General features: G+C 41.5%; 1 protein-coding gene across 1 annotated transcript in view; it reads left to right on the top strand.

The window, feature by feature from the left end:
• egfl7 (EGF-like-domain, multiple 7) overlaps nucleotides 1-18028 on the top strand; it is a 304651-nt gene that overhangs the window by 104467 nt on the left and 182156 nt on the right. The gene's annotated exons all lie outside the window — the stretch shown is intronic.

The raw sequence follows: 18028 nt of genomic DNA, 5'->3' as shown, positions 1-18028 counted from the left end.
TTAAACACCTGAATTTCCACCTGAACCCCTTAAAAACCTGAATTTCCTCCTGAACCTTAAAAAACTGAATTTCCACCTGAACCGCTTAAAAACCTGATTTTCCACCTGAACCTTAAACACCTGAGTTTCCTCCTGAAACCCTTAAACACCTGAATTTCCACCTGAACCTTAAACACCTGAATTTCCTCCTGAACCACTTAAACACCTGAATTTCCACCTGAACCTTAAACACCGGAATTTCCTCCTGAACCCCTTAAACACTTGAATTTCCTTCTGAACCTTAAACACCTGAATTTTCTACTGAACACCTTAAACGCCTGAATTTCCTGCTGAACTCTTAAACACCTGAATTTCCACCTGAACCCCTTAAACACCTGAATTTCCACCTGAACCCCTTAAAAACCTGAATTACCACCTGAACCCCTTAAACACCTGAATTTCCACCTGAACCTTAAACACCTGAATTTCCTCCTGAACCTTAAACAACTGAATTTCCTCCTGAACCCCTTGAACACCTGAATTTCCTGCTGAACCCCTTAAACACCTGAATTTCCACCTGAACCCCTTAAAAAACTGAATTTCCACCTGAACCGCTTAAACACCTGAATTACCTCCTGAACTTAAAACACCTGAATTTCCTCCTGAACCTTAAACACCTGAATTTCCTCCTGAACCCCTTAAAAAACTGAATTTCCTCCTGAACCGCTTAAAGACCTGATTTTCCACCTGAACCTTAAACACCTGAATTTCCTCCTGAACCTTAAACACCTGAATTTCCTCCTGAACCCCTTAAACACCTGAATTTCCACCTGAACCTTAAACACCTGAATTTCCTGCTGAACCCCTTAAACACCTGAATTTCCACCTGAAACTTAAACACCGGAATTTCCTCCTGAACCCCTTAAACACCTGAATTTCCTTCTGAACCTTCAACACCTGAATTTCCTCCTGAACATTAAACACCTGAATTTCCACCTGTACCTTAAACGCCTGAATTTCCACCTGAACCCCTTAAACAACCGAATTTCCGCCTGAAACCCTTAAACACCTGAATTTCCCCCTGAACCTTAAACACCTGAATTTCCTCCTGAAAACCCTTAAACACTTGAATTTCCACCTGAACCTTAAACACCTGAATTTCCTCCTGAAACCCCTTAAACACTTGAATTTCCACCTGAACCTTAAACAACTGAATTTCCTCCTGAAGCTTAAACACCTGAATTTCCACCTGAACCCCTTAAAAACCTGAATTTCCTCCTGAAACTTAAAAAACTGAATTTCCACCTGAACCGCTTAAAAACCTGATTTTCCACCTGAACCTTAAACACCTGAATTTCCTCCTGAAACCCTTAAACACCTGAATTTCCACCTGAACCTTAAACACCTGAATTTCCTCCTGAACCCCTTAAACACCTGAATTTCCACCTGAACCTTAAACACCGGAATTTCCTCCTGAACCCCTTAAACACTTGAATTTCCTTCTGAACCTTAAACACCTGAATTTTCTACTGAACACCTTAAACACCTGAATTTCCTGCTGAACTCTTAAACACCTGAATTTCCACCTGAACCCCTTAAACACCTGAATTTCCACCTGAACCCCTTAAAAACATGAATTACCACGTGAACCCCTTAAACACCTGAATTTCCACCTGAACCTTAAACACCTGAATTTCCACCTGAACCTTAAACACCTGAATTTCCTCCTGAACCCCTTAAACACCTGAATTTCCACCCGAACCTTCAACACCGGAATTTCTTCCTGAACCCCTTAAACAACTGAACTTCCTTCTGAACCTTAAACACCTGAATTTCCTCCTGAACCCCTTAAACGCCTGAATTTCCTCCTGAACCCCTTAAACACCTGAATTTCCACCTGAACCAGAAACACCTGAATTTCCTCCTGAACCCCTTAAACACTTGAATTTCCTCCTGAACCTTAAGCACCTGATTTTTCTACTGAACACCATAAACACCTGAATTTCCTGCTGAACTCTTAAACACCTGAATTTCCTGCTGAAGTCTTAAACACCTGAATTTCCTCCTGAACCCCTTAAACACACGAATTTCCGCCTGAACCCCTTAAAAACCTGAATTACCACCTGAACTCCTTAAACACCTGAATTTCCAGCTGAACCTTAAACACCTGAATTTCCTCCTGAACCTTAAACACCTGAATTTCCTCCTGAACCTTAAACAACTGAATTTCCTCCTGAACCCCTTGAACACCTGAATTTCCTGCTGAACCCTTAAACACCTGAATTTCCTCCTGAACCCCTTAAACACCTGAATTTCCTCCTGAACCTTAAACAACTGAATTTCCTCCTGAACCCCTTGAACACCTGAATTTCCTGCTGAACCCTTAAACACCTGAATTTCCTCCTGAACCCCTTAAACACCTGAATTTCCTCCTGAACCCCTTAAACACCTGAATTTCCACCTGAACCCCTTAAAAAACTGAATTTCCACCTGAACCGCTTAAACACCTGAATTACCTCCTGAACCTAAAACACCTGAATTTCCTCCTGAACCTTAAACACCTGAATTTTCTCCTGAACCCCTTAAACACCTGAATTTCCACCTGAACCTTAAACACCTGAATTTCCTCCTGAACCCCTTAAACACCTGAATTTCCACCTGAACCTTCAACACCGGAATTTCCTCCTGAACCCCTTAAACAACTGAACTTCCTTCTGAACCTTAAACACCTGAATTTCCTCCTGAACCCCTTAAACACCTGAATTTCCTCCTGAACCCCTTAAACACCTGAATTTCCACCTGAACCAGAAACAGCTGAATTTCCTCCTGAACCCCTTAAACACTTGAATTTCCTCCTGAACCTTAAGCACCTGAATTTTCTACTGCACACCATAAACACCTGAAATTCCTGCTGAACTCTTAAACACCTGAATTTCCTGCTGAAGTCTTAAACACCTGAATTTCCTCCTGAACCCCTTAAACACATGAAATTCCGCCTGAACCCCTTAAAAACTTGAATTACCACCTGAACTCCTTAAACACCTGAAATTCCAGCTGAACCTTAAACACCTGAATTTCCTCCTGAAACTTAAACAACCGAATTTCCTCCTGAACCCCTTGAACACCTGAGTTTCCTGCTGAACCCTTAAACACCTGAATTTCCTCCTGAACCCCTTAAAAAACTGAATTTCCTCCTGAACCGCTTAAAGACCTGATTTTCCACCTGAACCTTAAACACCTGAATTTCCTCCTGAACCTTAAACACCTGAATTTCCTCCTGAACCCCTTAAACACCTGAATTTCCACCTGAACCTTAAACACCTGAATTTCCTGCTGAACCCCTTAAACACCTGAATTTCCACCTGAAACTTAAACACCGGAATTTCCTCCTGAACCCCTTAAACACCTGAATTTCCTTCTGAACCTTAAACACCTGAATTTCCTCCTGAACATTAAACACCTGAATTTCCACCTGTACCTTAAACGCCTGAATTTCCACCTGAACCCCTTAAACAACCGAATTTCCGCCTGAAACCCTTAAACACCTGAATTTCCCCCTGAACCTTAAACACCTGAATTTACTCCTGAAACCCCTTAAACACTTGAATTTCCACCTGAACCTTAAACACCTGAATTTCCTCCTGAAACCCCTTAAACACTTGAATTTCCACCTGAACCTTAAACAACTGAATTTCCTCCTGAAGCTTAAACACCTGAATTTCCACCTGAACCCCTTAAAAACCTGAATTTCCTCCTGAAACTTAAAAAACTGAATTTCCACCTGAACCGCTTAAAAACCTGATTTTCCACCTGAACCTTAAACACCTGAATTTCCTCCTGAAACCCTTAAACACCTGAATTTCCACCTGAACCTTAAACACCTGAATTTCCTCCTGAACCCCTTAAACACCTGAATTTCCACCTGAACCTTAAACACCGGAATTTCCTCCTGAACCCCTTAAACACTTGAATTTCCTTCTGAACCTTAAACACCTGAATTTTCTACTGAACACCTTAAACACCTGAATTTCCTGCTGAACTCTTAAACACCTGAATTTCCACCTGAACCCCTTAAACACCTGAATTTCCACCTGAACCCCTTAAAAACATGAATTACCACGTGAACCCCTTAAACACCTGAATTTCCACCTGAACCTTAAACACCTGAATTTCCTCCTGAACCTTAAACAACTGAATTCCCTTCTGAACCCCTTGAACACCTGAATTTCCTGCTGAACCCTTAAACACCTGAATTTCCTCCTGAACCCCTTAAACACCTGAATTTCCTCCTGAACCCCTTAAACACCTGAATTTCCACCTGAACCCCTTAAAAAACTGAATTTCCACCTGAACCGCTTAAACACCTGAATTACCTCCTGAACCTAAAACACCTGAATTTCCTCCTGAACCTTAAACACCTGAATTTCCTCCTGAACCCCTTAAACACCTGAATTTCCACCTGAACCTTAAACACCTGAATTTCCTCCTGAACCCCTTAAACACCTGAATTTCCACCTGAACCTTCAACACCGGAATTTCTTCCTGAACCCCTTAAACAACTGAACTTCCTTCTGAACCTTAAACACCTGAATTTCCTCCTGAACCCCTTAAACGCCTGAATTTCCTCCTGAACCCCTTAAACACCTGAATTTCCACCTGAACCAGAAACACCTGAATTTCCTCCTGAACCCCTTAAACGATTGAATTTCCTCCTGAACCTTAAGCACCTGAATTTTCTACTGAACACCATAAACACCTGAATTTCCTGCTGAACTCTTAAACACCTGAATTTCCTGCTGAAGTCTTAAACACCTGAATTTCCTCATGAACCCCTTAAACACACGAATTTCCGCCTGAACCCCTTAAAAACCTGAATTACCACCTGAACTCCTTAAACACCTGAATTTCCAGCTGAACCTTAAACACCTGAATTTCCTCCTGAACCCCTTAAACACCTGAATTTCCACCTGAACCTTAAACACCTGAATTTCCTCCGGAACCCCTTAAACATCTGAATTTCCACCTGAACCTTAAACACCGGAATTTCCTCCTGAACCCCTTAAACAACTGAACTTCCTTCTGAACTTTAAACACCTGAATTTCCTCCTGAACCCCTTAAACGCCTGAATTTCCTCCTGAACCCCTTAAACACCTGAATTTCCACCTGAACCTGAAACACCTGAATTTCCTCCTGAACCTCTTAAACACTTGAATTTCCTCCTGAACCTTAAGCACCTGAATTTTCTACTGAACACCTTAAACACCTGAATTTCCACCTGAACCCCTTAAAAACCTGAATTACCACCTGAACTCCTTAAACACCAGAATTTCCACCTGAACCTTAAACACCTGAATTTCCTCCTGAACCTTAAACTAACAAATTTCCTCCTGAACCCCTTGAACACCTAAATTTCCTGCTGAACCCTTAAACACCGGAATTTGCTCCTAAACCCCTTAAACACTTGAATTTCCTTCTGAACCTTAAACACCTGAATTTCCTCCTGAACATTAAACACCTGAATTTCCACCTGAACCCCTTAAACGCCTGAATTTCCTCCTGAACCCCTTAAACACCTCAATTTCCTCCTGAACCTTAAACAACCGAATTTCCTCCTGAAACCCTTGAACACCTGAATTTCCTCCTGAACCTTAAACACCTGAATTTCCTCCTGAATCCCTTAAACACCTGAATTTCCACCTGAATCTTAAACACCTGAATTTCCTAATGAACCCCTTAAACAACTGAACTTCCTTCTGAACCTTAAACACCTGAATTTCCTCCTGAACCCCTTAAACGCCTGAATTTCCTCCTGAACCCCTTAAACACCTGAATTTCCATCTGAACCTTAAACATTTGAATTTCCTCCTGAACCCCTTAAACACTTGAATTTACTCCTGAACCTTAAGCACCTGAATTTTCTACTGAACACCTTAAACACCTGAATTTCCTGCTGAACTCTTAAACACCTGAATTACCTCCTGAACCCCTTAAACACCTGAATTTCCACCTGAAACCCTTAAAAAACTGAATTTCCTCCTGAATCGCTTAAACACCTGATTTTCTACCTGAACCTTAAACACCTGAATTTCCTCCTGAACCTTAAACACCCGAATTTACTCCTGAACCCCTTAAACAACTGAATTTCCACCTGAACCTTAAACACCTGAATTTCCTCCTGAACCCCTTAAACACCTGAATTTCCACCTGAACCTTAAACACCGGAATTTCCTCCTGAACCCCTTAAACACCTGAATTTCCACCTGAACCTTAAACACCGGAATTTCCTCCTGAACCCCTTAAACACCTGAATTTCCACCTGAACCTTAAACACCGGAATTTCCTCCTGAACCCCTTAAACACCTGAATTTCCACCTGAACCTTAAACACCGGAATTTCCTCCTGAACCCCTTAAATACCTGAATTTCCTCCTGAACCTTAAACACCGGAATTTCCTCCTGAACCCCTTAAACACCTGAATTTCCTTCTGAACCTTAAACACCTGAATTTCCTCCTGAACATTAAACACCTGAATTTCCACCTGTACCTTAAACGCCTGAATTTCCACCTGAACCCCTTAAACAACCGAATTTCCGCCTGAAACCCTTAAACACCTGAATTTCCCCCTGAACCTTAAACACCTGAATTTCCTCCTGAAACCCCTTAAACACCTGAATTTCCTTCTGAACCTTAAACACCTGAATTTCCTCCAGAAGCTTAAACACCTGAATTTCCACCTGAACCCCTTAAAAACCTGAATTTCCTCCTGAACCTTAAAAAACTGAATTTCCACCTGAATCGCTTAAAAACCTGATTTTCCACCTGAACCTTAAACACCTGAATTTCCTCCTGAAACCCTTAAACACCTGAATTTCCACCTGAACCTTAAACACCTGAATTTCCTCCTGAACCCCTTAAACACCTGAATTTCCACCTGAAACTTAATCACCTGAATTTCCTCCTGAACCCCTTAAACACCTGAATTTCCTCCTGAACCTTAAACACCTGAATTTCCTCCTGAACATTAAACACCTGAATTTCCACCTGAACCTTAAACGCCTGAATTTCCTCCTGAACCCCTTAAACAACCGAATTTCCGCCTGAACCCTTTAAACACCTGAATTTCCTCCTGAACCTTAAACACCTGAATTTCCTCCTGAAACCCATAAACACCTGAATTTCCACCTAAACCTTAAACACCTGAGTTTCCTCCTGAACCCCTTAAACACCTAAATTTCCTCCTGAAGCTTAAACACCTGAATTTCCTCCTGAACCCATTAAACACCTGAATTTCCTCCTGATCCCCTTAAACACCTGAATTTCCTCCTGAACCTTAAACACCTGAATTTCCACCTGAACCTTAAACACCTGAATTTCTACCTGACCCCTTAAACACCTAAATTTCCACCTGAAACCTTAAAAACCTGAATTTCCTCCTGAACCCTTAAACACCTGAATTTCCACCTGAACCCTTAAACGCCTGAATTTCCTCCTGAACCTTAAACACTTGAATTTCCTCCTGAACCTTAAGCACCTGAATTTTCTACTGAACACCTAAAACACCTGAATTTCCTGCTGAACTCTTAAAGACCTGAATTTACTCCTGAACCCCTTAAACACCTGAATTTCCTCCTGAACCCCTTAAACACCTCAATTTCCTCCTGAACCTTAAACAACCGAATTTCCTCCTGAAACCCTTGAACACCTGAATTTCCTGCTGAACCCTTAAGCACCTGAATTTCCTCCTGAACCCCTTAAACACCTGAATTTCCACCTGAACCCCTTAAAAAACTGAATTTCCACCTGAACCCCTTAATAACCTGAATTTACTCCTGAACCTTAAACACCTGAATTTCCACCTGAAACCTTAAACACCTGAATTTCCTCCTGAACCCTTAAACACCTGAATTTCCACCTGAACCCTTAAACGCCTGAATTTCCTCCTGAACGTTAAACACTTGAATTTCCTCCTGAACCTTAAGCTCCTGAATTTTCTACTGAACACCTTAAACACCTGAATTTCCTGCTGAACTCTTAAACACCTGAATTTCCTCCTGAACCCCTTAAACACCTGAATTTCCACCTGAACCCCTTAAAAACCTGAATTACCACCTGAAACCCTTAAACACCTGAATTTCCACCTGAAACTTAACAACCTGAATTTCCTGCTGAACCCTTAAACACCTGAATTTCCTCATGAACCCCTTAAACACCTGAATTTCCACCTGAACCCCTTAAAAAACTGAATTTCCACCTGAACTGCTTAAACACCTGATTTTCCACCTGAACCTTAAACACCTGAATTTCCCCCTGAACCTTAAACACCTGAATTTCCTCATGAACCCCTTAAACACCTGAATTTCCACCTGCACCTTAAACACCTGAATTTCCTCCTGAACCCCTTAAACACCTGAATTTCCACCTGAAACTTAAACACCGGAATTTCCTACTGAACCCCTTAAACACCTGAATTTCCTTCTGAACCTTAAACACCTGAATTTCCTCCTGAACATTAAACACCTGAATTTCCACCTGTACCTTAAACGCCTGATTTTCCACCTGAACCCCTTAAACAACCGAATTTCCGCCTGAAACCCTTAAACACCTGAATTTCCCCCTGAACCTTAAACACCCGAATTTCCTCCTGAAACCCCTTAAACACTTGAATTTCCTTCTGAACCTTAAACACCTGAATTTCCTCCTGAACCCCTTAAACACCTGAATTTCCACCTGAACCTTAAACATTTGAATTTCCTCCTGAACCCCTTAAACACTTGAATTTCCTCCTGTACCTTAAGCACCTGAATTTTCTACTGAACACCTTAAACACCTGAATTTCCTGCTGAACTCTTAAACACCTGAATTTCCTCCTGAACCACTTAAACACCTGAATTTCCATCTGAACCTTAAACACCTGAATTTCCTCCTGATCCTTAAACAACCGAATTTCCTCCTGAACCCCTTGAACACCTGAATTCCCTGCTGAACCATTAAACACCTGAATTTCCTCCTGAACCCCTTAAACACCTGAATTTCCTCCTAAACCGCTTAAACACCTGAATTTCCTCCTGAACCTTAAACAGCTGAATTTCCTCCTGAACCCCTTAAACACCTGAATTTCCACCTGAACCTTAAACACCTGAATTTCCTCCTGAACCCCTTAAACACCTGAATTTCCACCTGAACCTTAAACACCGGAATTTCCTCCTGAACCCCTTAAACACCTGAATTTCCTCCTGAACCTTAAACACCTGAATTTCCTCCTGAACATTAAACACCTGAATTTCCACCTAAACCTTAAACGCCTGAATTTCCTCCTGAACCCCTGAAACAACCGAATTTCCGCCTGAACCCTTTAAACACCTGAATTTCCTCCTGAACCTTAAACACCTGAATTTCCTCCTGAAACCCATAAACACCTGAATTTCCACCTGAACCTTAAACACCTGAATTTGCTCCTGAACCCCTTAAACACCTGAATTTCCTCCTGAAGCTTAAACACCTGAATTTCCACCTGAACCCCTTAAAAACCTGAATTTCCTCCTGAACCTTAAACACCTGAATTTCCACCTGAACCTTAAACACCTGAAATTCTACCTGACCCCTCAAACACCTAAATTTCCACCTGAAACCTTTAAACACCTGAATTTCCTCCTGAACCCTTAAGCACCTGAATTTTCTACTGAACACCTTAAACACCTGAATTTCCTGCTGAACTCTTAAACACCTGAATTTCCTCCTGAACCCCTTAAACACCTGAATTTCCACCTGAACCTTAAACACCTGAATTTCTACCTGACCCCTTAAACACCTAAATTTCCACCTGAAACCTTAAAAACCTGAATTTCCTCCTGAACCCTTAAACACCTGAATTTCCACCTGAACCCTTAAACGCCTGAATTTCCTCCTGAACCTTAAACACTTGAATTTCCTCCTGAACCTTAAGCACCTGAATTTCCACCTGAACCCCTTAAACACCTGAATTTCCACCTGAACCTTAAACACCTGAATTTCCTCCTGAATCTTAAACACCCGAATTTCCTCCTGAACCCCTTAAACACCTGAATTTCCGTCTGAACCCTTAAACACCTGAATTTCCTCCTGAAACCCTTAAACACCTGAATTTCCACCTGAACCCCTTAAACAGCTAAATTTCCACCTGAACCCCTTAATCACCTGAACTTCCACCTGAACCCCTTAAACACCTGAATTTCCTCCTGAAGCCCTTAAACGCCTGAATTTCCTCCTGAACCCTTAAACAACTGAATTTCCTCCTGAACCTTAAACACCTAAATTTCCTCCTGAACCTTAAACACCTGAATTTCCTCCTGAACCCCCTAAAAACCTGAATTTCCACCTGAACCCCTTGAACACCTGAATTTCCACCTGAACCCTTAAACACCTGAATTTACAACTGAACCCCTTAAACACCTGAATTTCCACCTGAACCCCTTAAACACCTGAATTTCCATCTGAACCTTAAACACCTGAATTTCCACCTGAACCCCTTAAACAGCTAAATTTCCACCTGAACTCCTTAAACACCTGAATTTCCACCTGAACGCCTTAAACACCTGAATTTCCTCCTGAACCCCTTAAACACCTGAATTTCCTCCTGAACATTTAAACAACTGAATTTCCTCCTGAACTTTAAACACCTGAATTTCCATCTGAACCTTAAACACCTGAATTTCCTCCTGAACCCCTTAAACGCCTGAATTTCCACCTGAACCTTAACAACCTGAATTTCCTGCTGAACCCTTAAACACCTGAATTTCCTCATGAACCCCTTAAACACCTGAATTTCGACCTGAATCCCTTAAAAATCTGAATTTCCACCTGAACCGCTTAAACACCTGATTTTCCACCTGAACCTTAAACACCTGAATTCCCCCCTGAACCTTAAACACTTGAATTTCCTCCTGAACACCTTAAACACCTGAATTTCAACCTGAACCTTAAACACCTGAATTTCCTCCTGAACCCCTTAAACACCTGAATTTCCTTCTGAACCTTAAACACCTGAATTTTTTCCTGAACATTAAACACCTGAATTTCCACCTGTACCTTAAATACCTGAATTTCCACCTGAACCCCTTAAACACCTGAATTTCCTCCTGAACCTTAAACACCTGAATTTCCTCCTGAAACCCCTTAAACACTTGAATTTCCTTCTGAACCTTAAACACCTGAATTTTTCTCCTGAACCCCTTAAACACCTGAATTTCCCCCTGAAGCTTAAACACCTGAATTTCCACCTGAACCCCTTAAAAACCTGTATTTCCTCCTGAACCTTAAACACCTGAATTTCCACCTGAACCTTAAACACCTGAATTTCTATCTGAACCCTTGAACACCTGAATTTCCTCCTGAACCCTTAAACACCTGAATTTCCACCTGAACCCCTTAAACACCTGAATTTCCACCTGAACCTTAAACACCTGAATTTCCTCCTGAATCTTAAACACCCGAATTTCCTCCTGAACCCCTTAAACACCTGAATTTCCGTCTGAACCCTTAAACACCTGAATTTCCTCCTGAACCCTTAAACACCTGAATTTCCACCTCAACCCTTAAACGCCTGAATTTCCTCCTGAACCTTAAACACTTGAATTTCCTCCTGAACCTTAAGCACCTGAATTTTCTACTGAACACCTTAAACACCTGAATTTCCTGCTGAACTCTTAAACACCTGAATTTCCTCCTGAACCCCTTAAACACCTGAATTTCCACCTGAACCCCTTAAAAACCTGAATTACCACCTGAACCCCTTAAACACCTGAATTTCCACCTGAACCTTAAACACCTGAATTTCCTCCTGAACCTTAAACACCCGAATTTCCTCCTGAACATTAAACACCTGAATTTCCACCTAAACCTTAAACGCCTGAATTTCCTCCTGAACCCCTGAAACAACCGAATTTCCGCCTGAACCCTTTAAACACCTGAATTTCCTCCTGAACCTTAAACACCTGAATTTCCTCCTGAAACCCATAAACACCTGAATTTCCACCTGAACCTTAAACACCTGAATTTGCTCCTGAACCCCTTAAACACCTGAATTTCCTCCTGAAGCTTAGACACCTGAATTTCCACCTGAACCCCTTAAAAACCTGAATTTCCTCCTGAACCTTAAACACCTGAATTTCCACCTGAACCTTAAACACCTGAAATACTACCTGACCCCTCAAACACCTAAATTTCCACCTGAAACCTTTAAACACCTGAATTTCCTCCTGAACCCTTAAGCACCTGAATTTTCTACTGAACACCTTAAACACCTGAATTTCCTGCTGAACTCTTAAACACCTGAATTTCCTCCTGAACCCCTTAAACACCTGAATTTCCACCTGAACCTTAAACACCTGAATTTCTACCTGACCCCTTAAACACCTAAATTTCCACCTGAAACCTTAAAAACCTGAATTTCCTCCTGAACCCTTAAACACCTGAATTTCCACCTGAACCCTTAAACGCCTGAATTTCCTCCTGAACCTTAAACACTTGAATTTCCTCCTGAACCTTAAGCACCTGAATTTCCACCTGAACCCCTTAAACACCTGAATTTCCACCTGAACCTTAAACACCTGAATTTCCTCCTGAATCTTAAACACCCGAATTTCCTCCTGAACCCCTTAAACACCTGAATTTCCGTCTGAACCCTTAAGCACCTGAATTTCCTCCTGAAACCCTTAAACACCTGAATTTCCACCTGAACCCCTTAAACAGCTAAATTTCCACCTGAACCCCTTAATCACCTGAACTTCCACCTGAACCCCTTAAACACCTGAATTTCCTCCTGAAGCCCTTAAACGCCTGAATTTCCTCCTGAACCCTTAAACAACTGAATTTCCTCCTGAACCTTAAACACCTAAATTTCCTCCTGAACCTTAAACACCTGAATTTCCTCCTGAACCCCCTAAAAACCTGAATTTCCACCTGAACCCCTTGAACACCTGAATTTCCACCTGAACCCTTAAACACCTGAATTTACAACTGAACCCCTTAAACACCTGAATTTCCACCTGAACCCCTTAAACACCTGAATTTCCATCTGAACCTTAAACACCTGAATTTCCACCTGAACCCCTTAAACAGCTAAATTTCCACCTGAACTCCTTAAACACCTGAATTTCCACCTGAACGCCTTAAACACCTGAATTTCCTCCTGAACCCCTTAAACACCTGAATTTCCTCCTGAACACTTAAACAACTGAATTTCCTCCTGAACTTTAAACACCTGAATTTCCATCTGAACCTTAAACACCTGAATTTCCTCCTGAACCCCTTAAACACCTGAATTTCCACCTGAACCTTAACAACCTGAATTTCCTGCTGAACCCTTAAACACCTGAATTTCCTCATGAACCCCTTAAACACCTGAATTTCGACCTGAATCCCTTAAAAATCTGAATTTCCACCTGAACCGCTTAAACACCTGATTTTCCACCTGAACCTTAAACACCTGAATTCCCCCCTGAACCTTAAACACTTGAATTTCCTCCTGAACACCTTAAACACCTGAATTTCAACCTGAACCTTAAACACCTGAATTTCCTCCTGAACCCCTTAAACACCTGAATTTCCTTCTGAACCTTAAACACCTGAATTTTTTCCTGAACATTAAACACCTGAATTTCCACCTGTACCTTAAATACCTGAATTTCCACCTGAACCCCTTAAACACCTGAATTTCCTCCTGAACCTTAAACACCTGAATTTCCTCCTGAAACCCCTTAAACACTTGAATTTCCTTCTGAACCTTAAACACCTGAATTTTTCTCCTGAACCCCTTAAACACCTGAATTTCCCCCTGAAGCTTAAACACCTGAATTTCCACCTGAACCCCTTAAAAACCTGAATTTCCTCCTGAACCTTAAACACCTGAATTTCCACCTGAACCTTAAACACCTGAATTTCTATCTGAACCCTTGAACACCTGAATTTCCTCCTGAACCCTTAAACACCTGAATTTCCACCTGAACCCTTAAACGCCTGAATTTCCTCCTGAACCTTAAACACTTGAATTTCCTCCTGAACCTTAAGCACCTGAATTTTCTACTGAACACCTTAAACACCTGAATTTCCTGCTGAACTCTTAAACACCTGAATTTCCTCCTGAACCCCTTAAACACCTGAATTTCCACCTGAACCCCTTAAAAACCTGAATTACCACCTGAACCCCTTAAACACCTGAATTTCCACCTGAACCTTAAACACCTGAATTTCCTCCTGAACCTTAAACACCCGAATTTCCTCCTGAACCCCTTAAACACCTGAATTTCCTGCTGAACCCTTAAACACCTGAATTTCCTCCTGAACCCCTTAAACACCTGAATTTCCACCTGAACCCCTTAAACAGCTAAATTTCCACCTGAACCCCTTAATCACCTGAACTTCCAACTGAACCCCTTAAACACCTGAATTTCCTCCTGAACCCTTAAACAACTGAATTTCCTCCTGAACCTTAAACACCTGAATTTCCTCCTGAACCTTAAACACCTGAATTTCCTCCTGAACCCCCTAAAAACCTGAATTTCCACCTGAACCCCTTGAACACCTGAATTTCCACCTGAACCCTTAAACACCTGAATTTACAACTGAACCCCTTAAACACCTGAATTTCCAACTGAACCCCTTAAACACCTGAATTTCCATCTGAACCTTAAACACCTGAATTTCCATCTGAACCTTAAACATCTAAATTTCCACCTGAACCCCTTAAACATCTAAATTTCCACCTGAACTCCTTAAACACCTGAATTTCCACCTGAACGCCTTAAACACCTGAATTTCCTCCTGAACACTTAAACAACTGAATTTCCTCCTGAACTTTAAACACCTGAATTTCCATCTGAACCTTAAACACCTGAATTTCCTCCTGAACCTTAAACACCTGAAATTCTACCTGACCCCTCAAACACCTAAATTTCCACCTGAAACCTTTAAACACCTGAATTTCCTCCTGAACCCTTAAGCACCTGAATTTTCTACTAAACACCTTAAACACCTGAATTTCCTGCTGAACTCTTAAACACCTGAATTTCCTCCTGAACCCCTTAAACACCTGAATTTCCACCTGAACCTTAAACACCTGAATTTCTACCTGACCCCTTAAACACCTAAATTACCACCTGAAACCTTAAAAACCTGAATTTCCTCCTGAACCCTTAAACACCTGAATTTCCACCTGAACCCTTAAACGCCTGAATTTCCTCCTGAACCTTAAACACTTGAATTTCCTCCTGAACCTTAAGCACCTGAATTTCCTCCTGAACCCCTTAAACACCTGAATTTCCACCTGAACCTTAAACACCTGAATTTCCTCCTGAATCTTAAACACCCGAATTTCCTCCTGAACCCCTTAAACACCTGAATTTCCTGCTGAACCCTTAAACACCTGAATTTCCTCCTGAAACCCTTAAACACCTGAATTTCCACCTGAACCCCTTAAACAGCTAAATTTCCACCTGAACCCCTTAATCACCTGAACTTCCACCTGAACCCCTTAAACACCTGAATTTCCTCCTGAAGCCTTTAGACACCTGAATTTCCTCCTGAACCCTTAAACAACTGAATTTCCTCCTGAACCTTAAACACCTAAATTTCCTCCTGAACCTTAAACACCGGAATTTCCTCCTGAACCCCCTAAAAACCTGAATTTCCACCTGAACCCCTTGAACACCTGAATTTCCACCTGAACCCTTAAACACCTGAATTTACAACTGAACCCCTTAAACACCTGAATTTGCACCTGAACCCCTTAAACACCTGAATTTCCATCTGAACCTTAAACACCTGAATTTCCACCTGAACCCCTTAAACAGCTAAATTTCCACCTGAACTCCTTAAACACCTGAATTTCCACCTGAACGCCTTAAACACCTGAATTTCCTCCTGAACCCCTTAAACACCTGAATTTCCTCCTGAACACTAAAACAACTGAATTTCCTCCTGAACTTTAAACACCTGAATTTCCATCTGAACCTTAAACACCTGAATTTCCTCCTGAACCCCTTAAACACCTGAATTTCCACCTGAACCTTAACAACCTGAATTTCCTGCTGAACCCTTAAACACCTGAATTTCCTCATGAACCCCTTAAACACCTGAATTTCGACCTGAATCCCTTAAAAAACTGAATTTCCACCTGAACCGCTTAAACACCTGATTTTCCACCTGAACCTTACACACCTGAATTCCCCCCTGAACCTTAAACACTTGAATTTCCTCCTGAACCTTAAACACTTGAACTTCCTCCTGAACCCCTTAAACACCTGAATTTCCAACTGAACCTTAAACAACGGAATTTCCTCCTGAACCCCTTAAACACCTGAATTTCCTTCTGAACCTTAAACACCTGAATTTTTTCCTGAACATTAAACACCTGAATTTCCACCTGTACCTTAAATGCCTGAATTTCCACCTGAACCCCTTAAACACCTGAATTTCCTCCTGAAACCCCTTAAACACTTGAATTTCCTTCTGAACCTTAAACACCTGAATTTTTCTCCTGAACCCCTTAAACACCTGAATTTCCCCCTGAAGCTTAAACACCTGAATTTCCACCTGAACCCCTTAAAAACCTGTATTTCCTCCTGAACCTTAAACACCTGAATTTCCACCTGAACCTTAATCACCTGAATTTCTATCTGAACCCTTGAACACCTGAATTTCCTCCTGAACCCTTAAACACCTGAATTTCCACCTCAACCCTTAAACGCCTGAATTTCCTCCTGAACCTTAAACACTTGAATTTCCTCCTGAACCTTAAGCACCTGAATTTTCTACTGAACACCTTAAACACCTGAATTTCCTGCTGAACTCTTAAACACCTGAATTTCCTCCTGAACCCCTTAAACACCTGAATTTCCACCTGAACCCCTTAAAAACCTGAATTACCACCTGAACCCCTTAAACACCTGAATTTCCACCTGAAGCTTAAACACCTGAATTTCCTCCTGAACCTTAAACACCCGAATTTCCTCCTGAACCCCTTAAACACCTGAATTTCCTGCTGAACCCTTAAACACCTGAATTTCCTCCTGAACCCCTTAAACACCTGAATTTCCACCTGAACCCCTTAAACAGCTAAATTTCCACCTGAACCCCTTAATCACCTGAACTTCCAACTGAACCCCTTAAACACCTGAATTTCCTCCTGAACCCTTAAACAACTGAATTTCCTCCTGAACCTTGAACACCTGAATTTCCTCCTGAATCTTAAACACCTGAATTTCCTCCTGAACCCCCTAAAAACCTGAATTTCCACCTGAACCCCTTGAACACCTGAATTTCCACCTGAACCCTTAAACACCTGAATTTACAACTGAACCCCTTAAACACCTGAATTTCCATCTGAACCTTAAACACCTGAATTTCTTCCTGAACACCTTAAACACCTGAATTTCCACCTGAACCCCTTAAACATCTAAATTTCCACCTGAACTCCTTAAACACCTGAATTTCCACCTGAACGCCTTAAACACCTGAATTTCCTCCTGAACACTTAAACAACTGAATTTCCTCCTGAACTTTAAACACCTGAATTTCCATCTGAACCTTAAACACCTGAATTTCCTCCTGAACCCCTTAAACACCTGAATTTCCTCCTGAACCTTAAACACCTGAATTTCCACCTGAACCCCTTAAAAACCAGAATTTCCACCTGAACCCTTTAAACACCCGAATTTCCTCCTGAACCTTGAACACCTGAATTTCCACCTGAACCTTAAACACCTGAATTTCCTCCTGAACCTTAAACACCTGCATTTCCTCCTGAACCTTAAACTCCTGAATTTCCACCTGAACCTTAAACACCTGAATTTCCTCCTGAACCTTAAACACCTGAATTTCCACCTGAACCTTAAACACCTGAATTTCTACCTGAAACCTTTAAACACCTGAATTTCCACCTGAACCTTAAACACCTAAATTTCCACCTGAAACCTTTAAACACCTGAATTTCCTCCTGGACCCTTAAACACTTGAATTTCCACCTGAACCCTTAAACGCCTGAATTTCCTCCTGAACCTTAAACACTTGAATTTC

The sequence above is a fragment of the Carcharodon carcharias genome (genome assembly GCF_017639515.1).
Source record: "Carcharodon carcharias isolate sCarCar2 chromosome 19 unlocalized genomic scaffold, sCarCar2.pri SUPER_19_unloc_5, whole genome shotgun sequence".
Classification (NCBI taxonomy): domain Eukaryota; kingdom Metazoa; phylum Chordata; class Chondrichthyes; order Lamniformes; family Lamnidae; genus Carcharodon; species Carcharodon carcharias.
The sequence above is the reverse complement of the archived record's forward strand: the minus strand, read 5'-3'. Positions and strand labels throughout refer to the sequence as shown.